Source organism: Vicugna pacos, chromosome 5 (genome assembly GCF_048564905.1).
Source record: "Vicugna pacos chromosome 5, VicPac4, whole genome shotgun sequence".
Classification (NCBI taxonomy): Eukaryota; Metazoa; Chordata; class Mammalia; order Artiodactyla; family Camelidae; genus Vicugna; species Vicugna pacos.
Genome location: NC_132991.1, coordinates 54,979,976 through 54,995,180, shown reverse-complemented (window position 1 = coordinate 54,995,180; position 15,205 = coordinate 54,979,976). Strand labels below are relative to the sequence as shown.

The 15,205-nt window shown below is 32.9% G+C and overlaps 1 long non-coding RNA gene across 9 annotated transcripts in view; it reads left to right on the top strand.

Annotated features, from left to right (window-relative positions):
- Positions 1-15,205, top strand: part of LOC116280595 (uncharacterized) — a 559,775-nt gene that overhangs the window by 303,924 nt on the left and 240,646 nt on the right. For all 9 annotated transcript variants that reach the window (XR_012072737.1, XR_012072734.1, XR_012072735.1 and 6 more), the window contains one exon: positions 4,390-4,491. This is a non-coding gene — a long non-coding RNA (uncharacterized lncRNA). The remainder of the gene's footprint in view (positions 1-4,389; positions 4,492-15,205) is intronic.

Genomic DNA, 15,205 nt, shown 5'->3' with positions numbered 1-15,205 from the left:
GGTCAATTTTCTCTTCTGTAAAATTTAAATCAACTGTACTTCAATTTTAAAAAGTCGAAATGAATTGTCATTATCTCCTTCCATCTGTAGTATTTTAGATTCCACATTCAAGTTAATGATCATCTGATAATATGTTGTCATATGCATAAAAACTATTATTTTCTAAGTAACTGTCTTAGATACTGGGATAAACGCTTTGTATTATCTTTTTTAACCTTGACAACAAATATATAAGGTATTATACAAATTAAATAGTGCAGGGACAAAAATGTTAAAAAAAATAGGTTCAATAACATATACAATATAAAATTTAGAAGCCCTACATTTAATGCCAAGACCAGGCCCTTTAACACTATCCTATACTGAAATTGTTGCTTGTGTTCTAAGGACAAATTGTACTTCAAAATTTAAAGTTAAGTATAAGAAATCCATTTTGCCCCCAGTTAACCTTCATTATTCTTGGGTAGAATTACAAGCAAAATGTTTCTTTTCTTTTCTGTTTTTCTCTCTACCTATATTCAGTGTTGCAGGATTCCCAGCCTCCCTTTTTAAATAAGTACCTAACCCCCACAAAACTGGAGACTGTTGGTGACTGGCTATCTGGAGACATCCAGGAAATTCTCTGTATTCCACACATAGTACTTCCTGTTCTCATTGCCTGGCAGGCTGAAAGCCAATTTCCACTTGGTGCTTGGAATCTATCACCACAGCCATTATAGCAGCTCCTTTCTCTATCCTGTTTCATTGGCATGAGATGCCCAAAGTAGCCAAGTAGTAAATTTCACCTTCCAGTTCAATGTGAATATTACATCATGTTGTGGAAACATTCTCAGGCAGACCTAAAGTTTCAGGGAGAGGAATAAGAAAATTATGTCAGTGGATCTTTAGGCATATTAGTGAGAAGGGCCATTTCTGCACCTTGATTCCCAGATCTAAGTATTCTGACTGTAGGAAAAATAGACCCATGTAGAGTGGTCACCACCTCAAAGCTTAGTGCATATTTTGTAAACTAGCACCACAGACTTTCAGGGTGTTGTCTTTCAGATGGTATCGTAAATAAGTGTTAGCACATATTTTTTAAAATGATACTGATTTATTTAACTGAGTAATTCTAAACTGGATCATATAATTCCCCGATTACATCAAACTTGGTAGGGCTAAATTACCTCATATACTGATTACATTTGGCATTTATGGCATAGGTACCGGTTAAGTATACAATATGAACCAAAATATTGTGTGCTTCATGAAACCATCAACTGGTCATATTCCACCTCTAAACTCAACGTGCCATACATCCTCTGAGAAGTGTCTTCTCCGAAGTATCAAAAGGACAGTCATTGGTGGAATGAGGCAATCATACCACCCTGTGTCTGCCTTCAAACTAATCAGGTTCCACTGCCACTTTCTTTAAAGGCATTCCATCCAATTTATATTCAGTGTAGATGAAAGAGCAAATCAAATCTATTTCAGGTATGTGGTTGCAATCTGCTACCCGTCATGCACAGACAGCTATCTTAGCGATGTGTCATCTTGATTCATACTCACACGAGCTATAGGTGACTGGCTATTCAGCAGTTTCTACCCTGTGCAAATCAAAGGTAATCTCCCTCCTAGATTATTAGAAAAAGAAACAAATTAGTAAATATAGCCCAGAAATTATAAAGCAAATAATAAGTCTGAATTGCCTATCAGTTGAGTTAACAGAGGATTCTGTGTCAAATCTTTTCTTCAGATTATTCAGATTGTCTTTAGGCTGAGGCTGTAAATCTTCAGGAGTCCTATTTCCTTTTTGTCAGCATCCACTGTCCATCAACAACAGATTGGGAGAAATGCCTAAGGGTGTTATTTTCTTGCTCAGGGACACTGTCATTGAAATAAAGTTACTACATTCCTTCTATTTCCCAAATGTTTATAATCTAGCTTTTGTGCCTTCTTCCCACTCACTACAGTCTCTTTCCATGTCTACTTATTACCTGTTTTAGCCCATACCCTTCCTCCCCTGGTGGCATTTGCTTGCTTAGAGAACAGACAGGTGCATCATTTTCATCAGGGCTTCCTCTTCAGCCTGATCTTAGGAAGATATATAAGATAATAGGAAAGTAATTGGAGTCATGATCCTGCCACTTAGTAACATGGCCATAGTCAAATATATTTCTAACTATATAACTACATGGAGAAGTTGTAATCTACCCTGATATCCCCTAGCTATACATGCATCAGTCAAATTTAGTAGTATGGATGCCATGTCCTTTAGATTGGTATCTCTCTCTAATGTTGATAAATCATATGATATTAAAAAAGTGTTGGGAGGTGGAAAGTTTATAAAGTTGTATTGTGTGGATGTAGCTTTCCCCACCCTGTCACCCGAAATTCTAAAAACATTTCCAGTGGAATCTTATCTATACTGCCTTTCATTTGTGAAAACATGCATTTAGGCAGCCATTCAAGCCTTTTCTACCACTTACTTTAAATCGCGAATATTTAATTGTCTCTTTCGTATTTAGTGAGACCAATTGGGCCAATGTTCTGCAGGTGATAAGGACTGTGGTATTTCTATGTAATAGTGTGTTACCTTGCCTGTGTACACTTGATTTCGTATTCTAGTAACAATAAAGTACATACTTTGATCACGGGAAATACATGCTTGTGAGCAAACTGATAGACCATTTGCAGCTACAGTCCTTTAATTATGCTCACTACAGTTGATTCTGTTACAGAATAAGGAAAACCTAGAACAGAATAGCTGTCAATTCAAGTCAACACCCAGTTGTAACCCCCTCAGGGCTACTAGCAGGGTCCAATGTAGCCTCCTTGCCAGCTAGTAGCAGATACTTTTCCTCTGGGAATTTTGTCTAAGGCTGTATTCAGGCAATTTCTTTCCCACTGATAAGAAAGTACTCAGTTACCCCACATTTGTTACTTGAACATGTGGAAGCAAATGTGTAATCATTTGACCCAACTTTGCATTTAAATTCACTTCTTTCATGAACCCAGATCTGAACCGACTTCTAGGGATCTTACTTAAGCAGTAGTTTAAGTATTCCAGTCCATCTCCGAGCTGGCTACCAGGTTTTATTGATGAATCTTCATGAGTCACCTCAATTTCTCTCTAAATTTCCATAAATATTCCCTAAATTGAGTGTATGCATATGGAGAGTCTCTTATTGCATAATCATATAGGGCCCATTTCTTTAACCATATTACTAGCCTAGTTATGGCTTTAGGATCTATAAATGTCTAACTTCCCCCCTGCCGCAAGGACACTAGCCTAACTTGAATTTCTGAACAGTAGCTCCCAGCTCCACTGATGGTGTGAAGTTGCCCTTATTCTCTTCCACTAGGCGTGTTACCTTCCTTTCCCAGAGTTTTACAATCTGTAGGATATTTTATATCTCATTTTCAAATAGCAAGAAAACAAAAACAAAAACAAAAAAACAAAAAAGCATACATCTTGTTTTCCTTTGGTTTGGAAAGAATCAACAGAATTCAAACCAGCTAGCAGTGGCTGTGGGAAGATCCTTGGAGGGATCTGTCATTAAACATACAGGCAGAGAAGCATACTATATATGTGTGGTTTCAACTCCCTGAACTCATCTGGACCCTTACAGTGCATTTTCCTGATTATATCATTTTTGCTTATTGAGTAAGATCTGCTGAGCAGGTCTTTTTGTATCCTTATGTTGCTCTAGCATTACCAAAGACATGATAGCTATGTTGGGGCTGAACATATGTTCAGACCTGATATATGTCTATAGTATAATCTTAACTAATACCTGGTAGCAAGCTACCAATTGTCTTTTAAAAGGTATCCATTGAGGACCTGTATCAGGCAGTGTTGTCCAAAAATTCAATAATCTCTGTCTGTATTTAGCTATAGACACTTGTAAAACCACTTGAGTAACTGAATTAAATGAGTCAAGTGGTGCTGCCTGAGCAATAGCTGTTTTGAATATTTTTAATTAAAAAAAAATTTTAGTGAAGTGTGATTTACATGCAGTGAACTGCATGTATTGGAAGTGTACCATATGATACATTTTGATAGATGTAGACACCTGTGAAAACAACACTACAATGAATATAACAACCATATCAATCATCCTTGGAAGTTCTTATGCCCCTTTGTAAATTCTTCCCAATGCTCCTCCATCTCCTACTCCACACAACCACTGATCTTCTGTCTGTCATGATAGATTAGTTTGAAATTTATAGAATTTTATATAAATGAAACCACAAAGTGAATATTTACTTTTGTCCATCCTCTTTCACTAAACATAATTATTTAGTGATTCATCTGTTTTATGTGTTAAAAGCTCATTACTTTTTATTGCTGACTAATATTCCATTACATGTACATATCACGGTTTTATCCATCTTGCTTGTTTATAGGTTTTGGTGATTATCAATAGAACTGCTATCAACATTCAGGTCAAGGCTTTTGTGTGAGCGTAAATTAACAACGCACTGAGAATGGGATGGCTGAGTTATGCGGTAAGTTTATGTTTAACTTTATAAGAAACTGTTAAATTCTTTTCTAAAGTGGTAGGACTTCGTTTCATTCATACAGGCAAAATTAGAAGAATCTATGTCCTCCATATCATTATAGCATTAAATATATATTTTTTTATTTTAGCCATTTTAACAGATGTGTGTAGTTTTACATTGTGGTTTTAGTTTCTATTTCCCTAATGATACTTCGTGTGTTTATTTATTATCTTTATATCTTCTTTGGTTAAGCATGTGTTCACAACATTTACTGGTTTAAAAGCTTTTATTTATTATTGCATTTGAAAAGATTGATGTATTTTGGATAAAAGACCTTTATCAGATATATAATTTTCAAATATTTTCTCTTTATCTGTGACTCGTCTTTTCATTCTTTTAACAGTATCTTGTAAGAGCAGAAGATTTTAATTCTTCTGGGTCTAATTTATCAATTTAGTCTTCTATGGATTATGCTTTTGGTGCTAAATATCTCTGCAAAATATTTAAAATATTTGCCTAACCAAAGTCAGAAAGGTTTTCTCCTATGTTTTCTTCTAGAAATTTTATAGTGTTGTGTTTTATAGTTAGGTCTGTGATCTAGTTTCAGTTAATTTTTGTTCATTGTTGTGTGGTATAGATTAAAAAAATTTTTTTTCTAGATATGGATATCCAATTGTTTTAGTACCCTTTGTTGAAAAGTGATAACTTCTCCTTGGAATTGCCTTTGCACTTCTGTTGAACATGAATTTTCCATGTAATACTGGCCTGTTACTCGATTCTCCACGGTCTTGATGAACCGGGTTGTCTATCATTATGCTGATACTGCTTTGTCTTAATTGTTGCAGCTGTATAGTGAGTCTAGAAAACAGTGTTACTGCTCCAGTTCCATTGTTTTTCAAAGTTGTTTTGACTAATCGAGGTCCTTTGCATTTCCATATGAATTTTAGAATCAGTTTTTCAATTTCTACAATGAAGGTTGCTGGAATTTTGATGAGATGGTGTTGAAATTATAAATCTATTTGAAAGAATTGACATCTTAACAACACTGAGTGTCTGAGCATAGTGTATCTCACCACCTATTTAGGTCTTCTTTAATTGCAGTCAGCACTGTTTTGTAGATTTCAGTGTATAAATCTTTTGTATGTTTTTTCAGGTTTACCCCTAAATTTTTCCATATGTGTTTGTACTAATGCAGTATTTACTTTAATTTTGTTACATTTGCTTATTGCTTATAATAAGTAATATGATTGATTTTTGTACATTGATCTTGTATCTTGAATTTTTGCTTAACTAATTCATTCATTTTAGAAAGTTTTTAGTAGATTATGTCAGAGTTTCTACATAGACAATAATATCATCTATGAATATATTCCCTTTTAGAAACACAATTTTTTTCCCTTTGTCTCATTAAACCTGTTAGAACCTCCAGTATATTGCTGAATTTGTGAGAGTGGAAATTCTTCTTTATTTGTGATTTGGAGGAAAATATTCATTCTTTCATAATTAAGTGTAACATTAGCATATAGTAGCATTAGTATTGATCACAATTAAGTTGAGTAAGTTCCTTTTTCATGGTTTGCTGAGAGCTTTTTCTTTGTTTATTGGTTTGGCCTATTGGTAATATAATGAGTTCCATTAATTGATTTTCAAATATAAAACCAAATTGGACTCTTGGGATAAATACACTTGGTCTTGATGTATTATGGTGTTAAAATGTTGTTGGATTCAATTTGACAAAACTTTTACAAATTTTACATCTTTGTTTAAGAGGGACACTGGCCATTAGTTTACTTTTCTTCTGAGGTCTTTGACTTTATCATTGGCCTCAAAGAGAGTTGGGAAACATTTCTTTATTTTTTTTCAGTTTTCTGGATATTTGATTATTGTTCTATTTCTTCCCTAAAGATTTGGTAGTCTATCAGTAAAACCATATAATCCTAGAATTATTTTTGTGTGTGTGGGAAGGTTTTTAATTACAAGTACAATTTCTTTAATAGATATAGTTCTAGTCAAATCTGTAGACCCTTTACAATGTCGCATCTTTTGCTTGATATTTATAATTTGTTTTCTCTGTTTCTCTTTTATCTATTTATTTTTATTATGCTGGCTAATGGTTTGTCAATTTTATTGGTCTTCTCAAAGAATCAACTTTTGGTTTCATTTATTTTCTCTGTAGGTTTTTGTCTTTTATGTTTCATTGATTTCCACTCTGACCTTTATTACTCTCTTACTTCTACTTACTTTAGGTTTCATTTGCTCTTTGTTTTCCAGTTTCTCAAAGTGGAAGCTCTGGCCACTAATTGAATCACACTTTTTTTCTATTCACAAATGTCCTTAATGGAATCTAGAATGGTGGATCTTTCCAGAATTTTTTCAATTTAATCTGCTCATATCTATCAGGGGAATCATTATCTATGGCAGCTTTAGCTGTATAAAAATGTATTTCTTAAAACAATCAGATTTGAAGGTCAAAATTAATCCTTGATCCATGTGAAAATAATCCCCCCCAAAACTGAGTTTCCATGCTGAGTTTATGATTAACCTGTTTATTAATATATTAATATATATTAATATAACTTTATTTCCTTTCTTGTATCATTCCCTTACCCCTCATGATTGAGAAGTATCAAAGAAAAAATGGGGGCCAAAACCAAGCAGGACCCTGAGGCAGTCCTGGATGCAAGCTCCTCTGTGTCTCTGCTTCTTGTTTGTAGAAAAAGTTTTAGTCTCCTTGGCCTCCCCCATGTTCCAAAGAGCAGACTTAAACAGTTGATAATTAGAGAAATGGAAAATGCAGAAACAAAAGAAAGCAGTTAAGAAAGAAAAGCAATAATAGCTGAGCAGTGGAGTCACTGGACTCCTTGTTCTTCCTGAAGGGATATAGGTGACAATGTGATGCATATCTTTGAGTTGTTATGTAGAAACTAAAACCTCCACACAGTGGAGGATGGTGACTGCATGCTGACTGCAAGTATGTAGACCCCAGACTGATTGGAATCAGGTTGATAATTAAGATTCCTGAAACATAATCCTGCTACTTCATCATCAACCAATCAGAAGAATATCCACAAGCTGGTCATGCATCCTGCAACCCTCACCCCTAATGTTGCCTTTAAAAATCCTTGTCTGAAAGCCATTTGGGAATTGGGGTCTTTTGAGCACTAGCTACCCTTTCTCCTTGTTTGGTGCCATGCAAATAAATGCTGTACTTTCCTTCATCACAACCTAGTGTCAGTAGATTGGCTTTGTTATACATCAGGCAAGTGGACCAAGTTCAGTTTGGTAACACATGAGCTGAAGAATGGATGTTATGTTAGCGGGCATGAAAACAACATTAATCTCATTGTACATCTCCATCTGAGCTCCTGGGTGACCAGGTGCATTGTCAACAAACAGTAATATTTTGAAAGGAATCTTTTTTTCCCCCTAAGCAGTAGGTCTCAGTAGTGGCCTTAAAATACTCAGTAAAGCATTTTGAAAACAGATGTGCTGTCATCTAGACTATATTGTTCCATTTATAGCAGAGGCAGAATAGATTTAGCATTATTTTTAAGTGCCTTAGGTTTGTTGGAATGGGAAATGAGTATTGTTGGTGAGAATATAAAGAAAAGAAAACCCTAGTACATTGTTGGTGGGAATGTAGATTGGTGCAACCACTATGGAAAATAGTATGGAGGCTCCTCAAAACACTAAAAACAAAACTACCATATGATCCAGCAATTCCACTCCTGTATATATACGAGAAGAAAGCTAAAACACTAATTCAAAAAGATACAGGCACTCCAGAGTTCATAGCAGCATTATTTACAATTGTCAAGATATGGAAGTAACATAAGTGTCCATTTACAAATGAATGGGTAAATAAGATGTGATGTGTATATATACAATGGAATATTGCTCAGCCATGAAAAGAATGAAATTTTGCCATTTGTAATAGCATGAGTGGACCTAGAGGGTATTATAAAAACAAGTCAGAGAAAGACAAATGCTCCATGTTATCACTTATATGTGGAATCTAAAAAGTAAAACCAATGAATGTATGTAACAAAACAGAAACAGACACAGATATAGAGAAGAAACTAGTGGTTACCAATGGGTCAAAGGAAGGGGGTAGGGGTAAGATGGGGTAGGGGATAGAAGCTACTATGTATAAGATAAATAAGCAACAAGGATATATTGCATAGCACAGGGAAATATAGCCATTATTTTGCAAAAACTTTAAATGGATTATAATGTAGAAAATATCGAATCACTATTGTATACATGAAACTAATGTAGAAAAATTATACTTCAATTAAAAATGAAACTGTAAATCCCTTTGTTTTTTTTACTATTTTTGGTTTATGTTTATTTTTCTTAGCTTTTCTCATTTCTATATACATCTGTATTACTCACTACATTTACTACAGCATCAGTTCTCTATTAAAATCCCCATATTTTTATTTTCAATTTTATGTGGTTTATTTTATCCCTTTATTTATTATATCATGTCTTCTCATATTTAGTTTTCAGATTTCTTTCCTGAAATCTTGTAATGTGTTTATGTTTTTAATGATAAAATTGCTTTAATGATAAAGCAATTATTATTTTTAAAAACATTCAATTCTTGACAAAATGCTTGAACCCTCTTTCTTACTTGGTGGCAATGTGTTTCTTGTAAATTTTTCATCTCAGTCAGTAGGTTTCTGCTGTTAATTTCCTCACTTATTTATAAAGTGTATTTATTGATCTATGCCACTTTTTTCTTTCTTTTTATTTATCTTTAAGTGATCTAGAGTTTTCAGAAAGTGATATTTGCTGGAAATTTCTGACATAAGTGGGTAAAAATGAGAAGCATCATAGTTTTTCAGACCAGCTGATTTTCAAAACCCAGAGGTTCTGTTTATCTCTACTAACATAAAGATACACTTCTTCATGCAAATGTAGCTCCTCTCTTTTGAACCAGGCAAGATCTAGGGAAGCTATCCCTGCCAGCTCTTCTAAGTCAGGTTCCCACTCCCATTGTTGCAAACAAAAGGAACTGTATTGCTTTTGAACTCAGGTTGCCCTTCAGGAGATCTGCGAGTAACCGGCCCTCTCAGTGTTCTGTGTGCTTCTACTTCTCGATTTTGTTTTCTGTGGTTTCTATTTGATCAGTTACTTTGGGGAGGAAACTCATGCATTTTGGAGTGTTTGAAATATTTTTATCTCCATATGGGTATGTAACTATATCTTGATATAATTACACAAATGTGTGCATGTGTTTATTTTTCCATGATAAAAGAGATTACACATTTTTATACACCCAGTATTTCAAATACTGTGATTTAGGCTTATGTTGTATTATAAACCTAATGGTAGGTATTATTTCCATTAACAATAGATGCATCATATATTTTGGATGACCATAAACACCTTTGTAATGTGGTGATGACACTATGTGGAGGAGATTACATGTAGATCATTATATATGTTTATGTCTAATATTTCATAATGCATTAAATTTCACATAGCAAAGTGATGAAAAAAATAACTACTTTAACCTAGATAAGATGTATTTAAAATATTTGAACCTAGATAGTAAAGGGAAAATTATCATTTCAATGCTCTTATATTTCTGTTAGTAAATATTTCTTATTGTGCATAAATTGCATTAATTTCTATTGCTAAACAACTTGAAAATCTTTATTAATGGCTAGTAGTGAAATACTGTTATTTTGAGTTATGAGTAATATATTCATCTGCATTTTATTTACAGGAAACTTTCAGGATGTAATCTTGCTTATTTTGGGTTGCTTCAGATTAAAACTTGGCTCACAGGCTTAAATTTTTTTGCATATTTTATTTACAAAATATTTAAATTCGTATGTCTGGCTTTGATTTAGAGATCTTTAAAGTGAAATCTTATGACTTTAGTTGATTTTTAATATTCTCTAGATAGGACCTGGTTTGTGATAAACACAATTTCATAAGTATTTAGGTTTTAATGTTGATGTATTAAAGTAAAAGTACCTCTAAAATATGGTCATAATTTTACATATCCAAATTTATTGCTGAGCATATGCAGTGGGTGATTTATTTTTTTCTCTCCAATCAGCATTAGCAGCATATTAGAATCTTGAAATAGCATAATTAACCACAGTATTTTCTGAGTTTCATATTTTAGCTATTCCTAACTACACTAACTTAAAATAGATATTTAAATATATGGACACAGGGATATCATGACTTCTGTTTTTTTGGGCGGGAGGTAATTAGATTGATTTATGTATTAATTTTTTTTTTAATGGAGGTACTGGGGATTGAACCCAGGACCCTGTGCATGCTAAGCACATATTCAACCACTGAGCTATACCCTCCCTCCTTTGTGACTTCTTTAAAAAAGTCATAGCAGTCCAACAGCACAAATCCCATGTGTTAAAAATCAAATACATTGCTATCTCATATATAATTATTAAAGAGTAGAATATATTGTATGAATATGTAGATGTACTTTCTTCTACAGTGTTATGGAAGCCATACATCTGTGGTTATTCATAACCATGTTTTCTGAGAGACTCACAGTTATATTAGCAGAAAGAACCCACACTTTCTGCCTTTACTATCATTTGAAATGACTATCTTGTAAATATTTTCTCCACTGTGCCATATTCCTGGCCTTTCTTTACCCTCTATGCCTGCTTTCAGGCAGAAAATAGATGGAGTGCAGCACTCCTGCAGCCAACCCTATCCTTGCAGGGAGAAAACTCCACAGGTTGTTGGCTATGGTCAGCTTGCTACCTCAAGCTTTGCCCCAAGGATGCCGTAGCATAAATACAATTTGTAAAGAAGTAACAATAATATGAACTTTTATTTCTATTTTAAACCATTTATTTTCAGATCTAATAGAAAATTATATTGATTTCCTTTCAGTGTTAGGTTCATTTACTTTGTGAATAAAGAAAAATAAAATGTTTCTTTTCCTTCTATTATACGGGTTTGCCGTAATGAAACATGGGAATATACTGATATGATGAAACATCAGGTAAATGTGGGGATATCCCTAAGGCTTAGGGAACCCTGTTATATTACTGAGATAGCGAGATGCCAAATTGCTCCCACTTCTTTATAGCAATCGATGTAGAACTGACCCTGACTTTCCTTAAGAATAGTCCTTACAACCCTAAATCCTTTAAGAAGACACCTCTTGTTCTCCTAATTAAATTGCTCTGGAAGTTCCCCTTGGGTGATTTTTCTTTACTTCAGCAAGCTAAATAAATCTTTTTTTTTTTAATCTAGAGAAAAGTGTGTTCTTGATAAGCTCTGTTGGTGGGCTTTGATAATTCTGGAGCTTCCACTGAGATTTTGTTGAGACTCTTGTCACCACAGACTAATACCCTTATCTTAGAAGCAGTGTGCTCATCTTATGTCTAAACCTACTAGAGGCAAACTTGCCACTGATACTGAGGGAAGTCAATATTGAATCTGTACTCTAAATATTTTATTGAGCCTTACAAGATTCTTTTTTTGTTTGTTTCCTCATTAAGAATGAAGGACTCAAAACTCTTTGCAAATCTGATCTGTTTATACTCATTTTCCTTATTGAAGGACTGACAAACCATTGTTTGGGCATTTAACCATCCTCTCTATTTTTTGTTTATTTGTTGGTTGGTACTGCCTTGTTTATTAGAGGAAGTTCAAGATCCACAGAGGTCTGATAAATGTCTTTCCAGCTGAACTTGAAGACTAAAAGCTCTCCTTAGACATTATCTTTTCGGGGACAAACTTTGCCTTGTGTCATTAATCAACACAACATCAACACTTTCCCTCAGTCCTGTTAATGGATACAAAGCTGGCTTTTAAAGATATTTTCTCTCCACAAATTCCACCTGCCAGGGGATCTGCTGATTTCTCAGGTCAGCAGGCAGAAGCATCTTGACCTTAATGTTGAGGATCAAAGATATGCACAAGAGATACTTTACTTCTGACTGATTGTCAGCCAGTCTCTAATGGATTTTCTGCTAGTAAATTTGTTACCTCCTGGCACTTGCTTTTGTATTATCCTTCCTGTATTTATCTTTCTAAAGGGCATGATTGCACCAAGGACAATTTAAAATTGCAGTAGTTACTTTGGAGAACTTTAAATATAACCAAAATAGTGTATTCAAGATGCACCTTGAAATAAAATGTGGGGGAAAAAAAACAACGCACAAAAAACTTCCAGGGAAATAAAATCTTGTTTATATAAAAGAGATTACTTTGTTTAATAAGAAGACCTCCCTCCATCTTTTTCTGTACTGCAAGTATTAATAAGTACCAAATTTTAATCATGAAATCTTGATGGAATTGTGAAGGACCCAAATTATTGTTTAAACAAGCTACAGTGACAGTCTCTCTCTCTCGTTCATCAAAATTAATTTTGCTTCAGAGATTCCTTCTTCCTGTCTTGTAAAGAGAACACAATTAGCCTCTACACTGAACTTTATGTCTGTCTGTGGCTGGTGCACTCTAATTTCCATTTTTTTTTCTTCCTCTCCTCTTATTTTCCTCTTCACTTCGGTAATTAATTCATCATAGAAATGTACATATTCTAAGAATATCTGCTGTAGAAAATAGATCTAACACAAAAGGGGACAAATTATAGGATAACATTTCCTAGAGTGTAATGGTGTGAGCTTTTACAATAGGCTTTTACAAACAATTTTGATATGTTCAAGGTTTGTATATATTTGGAATTAAAGAATTCAAGAATTTCCAATGGTAAAAAGAAACACCTGTCTTTTCTTCTACTTTATTGGTTCTTATGAAGAAACAGCTCTACAAAAGAAAAATAAGGTGCTATGTTATCGGCCTTGTTAACTATATTGCATAGTAAAAGGGAAAAGCAGGACACTCAGTTTTAAAATATGATCTAAATATTCTTTAAAATTAGATTTTTCAATTTCAAGATTTCTAAATTATATTAGAAAAAAGTTTATGGAAGATTTTTATCAGTATGAATATTTGTATATTTTAAGCTTATTTAAATGGTTTCAAGAAAATATTTATATCTCCTTCTTAATTTTACCAAAGCATGAAGTATTTTAATTTAATATAGTACAAGACTACAGTATTTTAGTTTGTACAAGGTTAGGGTTCATTTTCCATGACTTAACTTTGTAAATTTCTTACATTGGTCTTAATGATCAGGAAAATTGTAATTCATCCTATAATTGTTTAATATTGCAAAAACATAAAATTATGTCTATTTAAATAAATTTGAATACTGGAAGTAAAAACAAGAAGTTAATCTTTTAAAATTCTTACAATATTACAAATGATAGACACTTAACATGTGAACTTTATTTTGCAATTTCCAGATCTTTGATTAGCTTTATGGTTTTAATGTAATATAAAAAATAGATAATAATATTCTATCTCTGTACAACAAAATTTTAATAGACTTCAGTTAAAAGGTTAAAGAAGGATGCATAAGTGTCGTTGATTTACATTAATATCAATGTTCTCTTTTTTAGAATAAATGTAAAATAAGATGTATAAAAATACAGCTGATGTTTATGAAAGATCATAGATATCTTTCTGTTTATCAAGGAGACATTTTAAAGGAAATGTTGTTAAAGGAAAAAGTTTCAGTTCATGCAGAGATATTAAAAAAAGGGGGGATAAAAAATGAAGAGCTACATTAAATAAACTTTATTATCCTTCTGTCTAATGTGTGTAAGTAGGTAAGTTCGATGGGAGCAATGAAATATGTTAAAATAATACACTTGGTTAAATTATATTATCTGTGTTAGTGTTTGTAAGAAAGAAAAAAGTATAAAGACATTTTATTGCAATTTTTCTTAGATTATATAAATAAAAATAAAAATAAACTTTTAATTTTCTTCAGTTTAAAATGACCAAATATTCTGTGCCCAGTTGTCCTTTTATCACCAACATACTCTCTTGTTTTATTGTGTTTTTTATATAATCTTAAACCTTTTAAAATATAAGTTTATTGTTTAAGAAAAATACTGTTTTGAAATACAATTAATATTTATTGTTGAATTTTAAAATACAATCTCCATCTTTTCTTTATAAACTTAAGACTTATGTTCTTATCTTTTCTTCTTTGAAAAGTTTTATTGATTTTTGTCTTTCCCTAACTCAAGTACCAAATTCAGAATAAAAAAATCTATGAAAATAACTTTTACATTGAAACTATCTTTGGGTTACGTAAATAGAAATTGAATAATATTTGTTCTTTCAAATTCTGAAAGGACGGATAAGAAGAATACTTTTGTTTGGTAATCTCTACATTTTAGTTAAGTTACAAATATTTTGAGAGCTTTTTTTGTTTACCAAACTTGAGCCCCCCAAAATCTAACAAATCAAAAACAAAATTTAGTCTAACTAGATTGTTTTAAGAAATATTAATATAGAAATGATTCAGTGATAGTGTACTTTTCAGGTTAAAACAATATACCTACCTATGTTTGTTTACAGAAGGACACAAACATTGGTAATAAAATAGAGACAAAATTTGGTCTCTAGGTTTCTGTACTTTGTAAATTTCTGATATTCATAATATACTTGTGAAATAAAGGCCTAAGAGACTTGTTAATGCCTTCACTGTTCTACTACCTTCTGTTCTGGTTAACATTTAAAAAAAATAATCAAGAACTATTAGTGTTTTCCTCAACAAATACTGCTTTCTACCCTTGCCAGGAAAGCACTACATGATCCTAAATTAGAAGATTGATGTATTTTGATAGCAGAATAA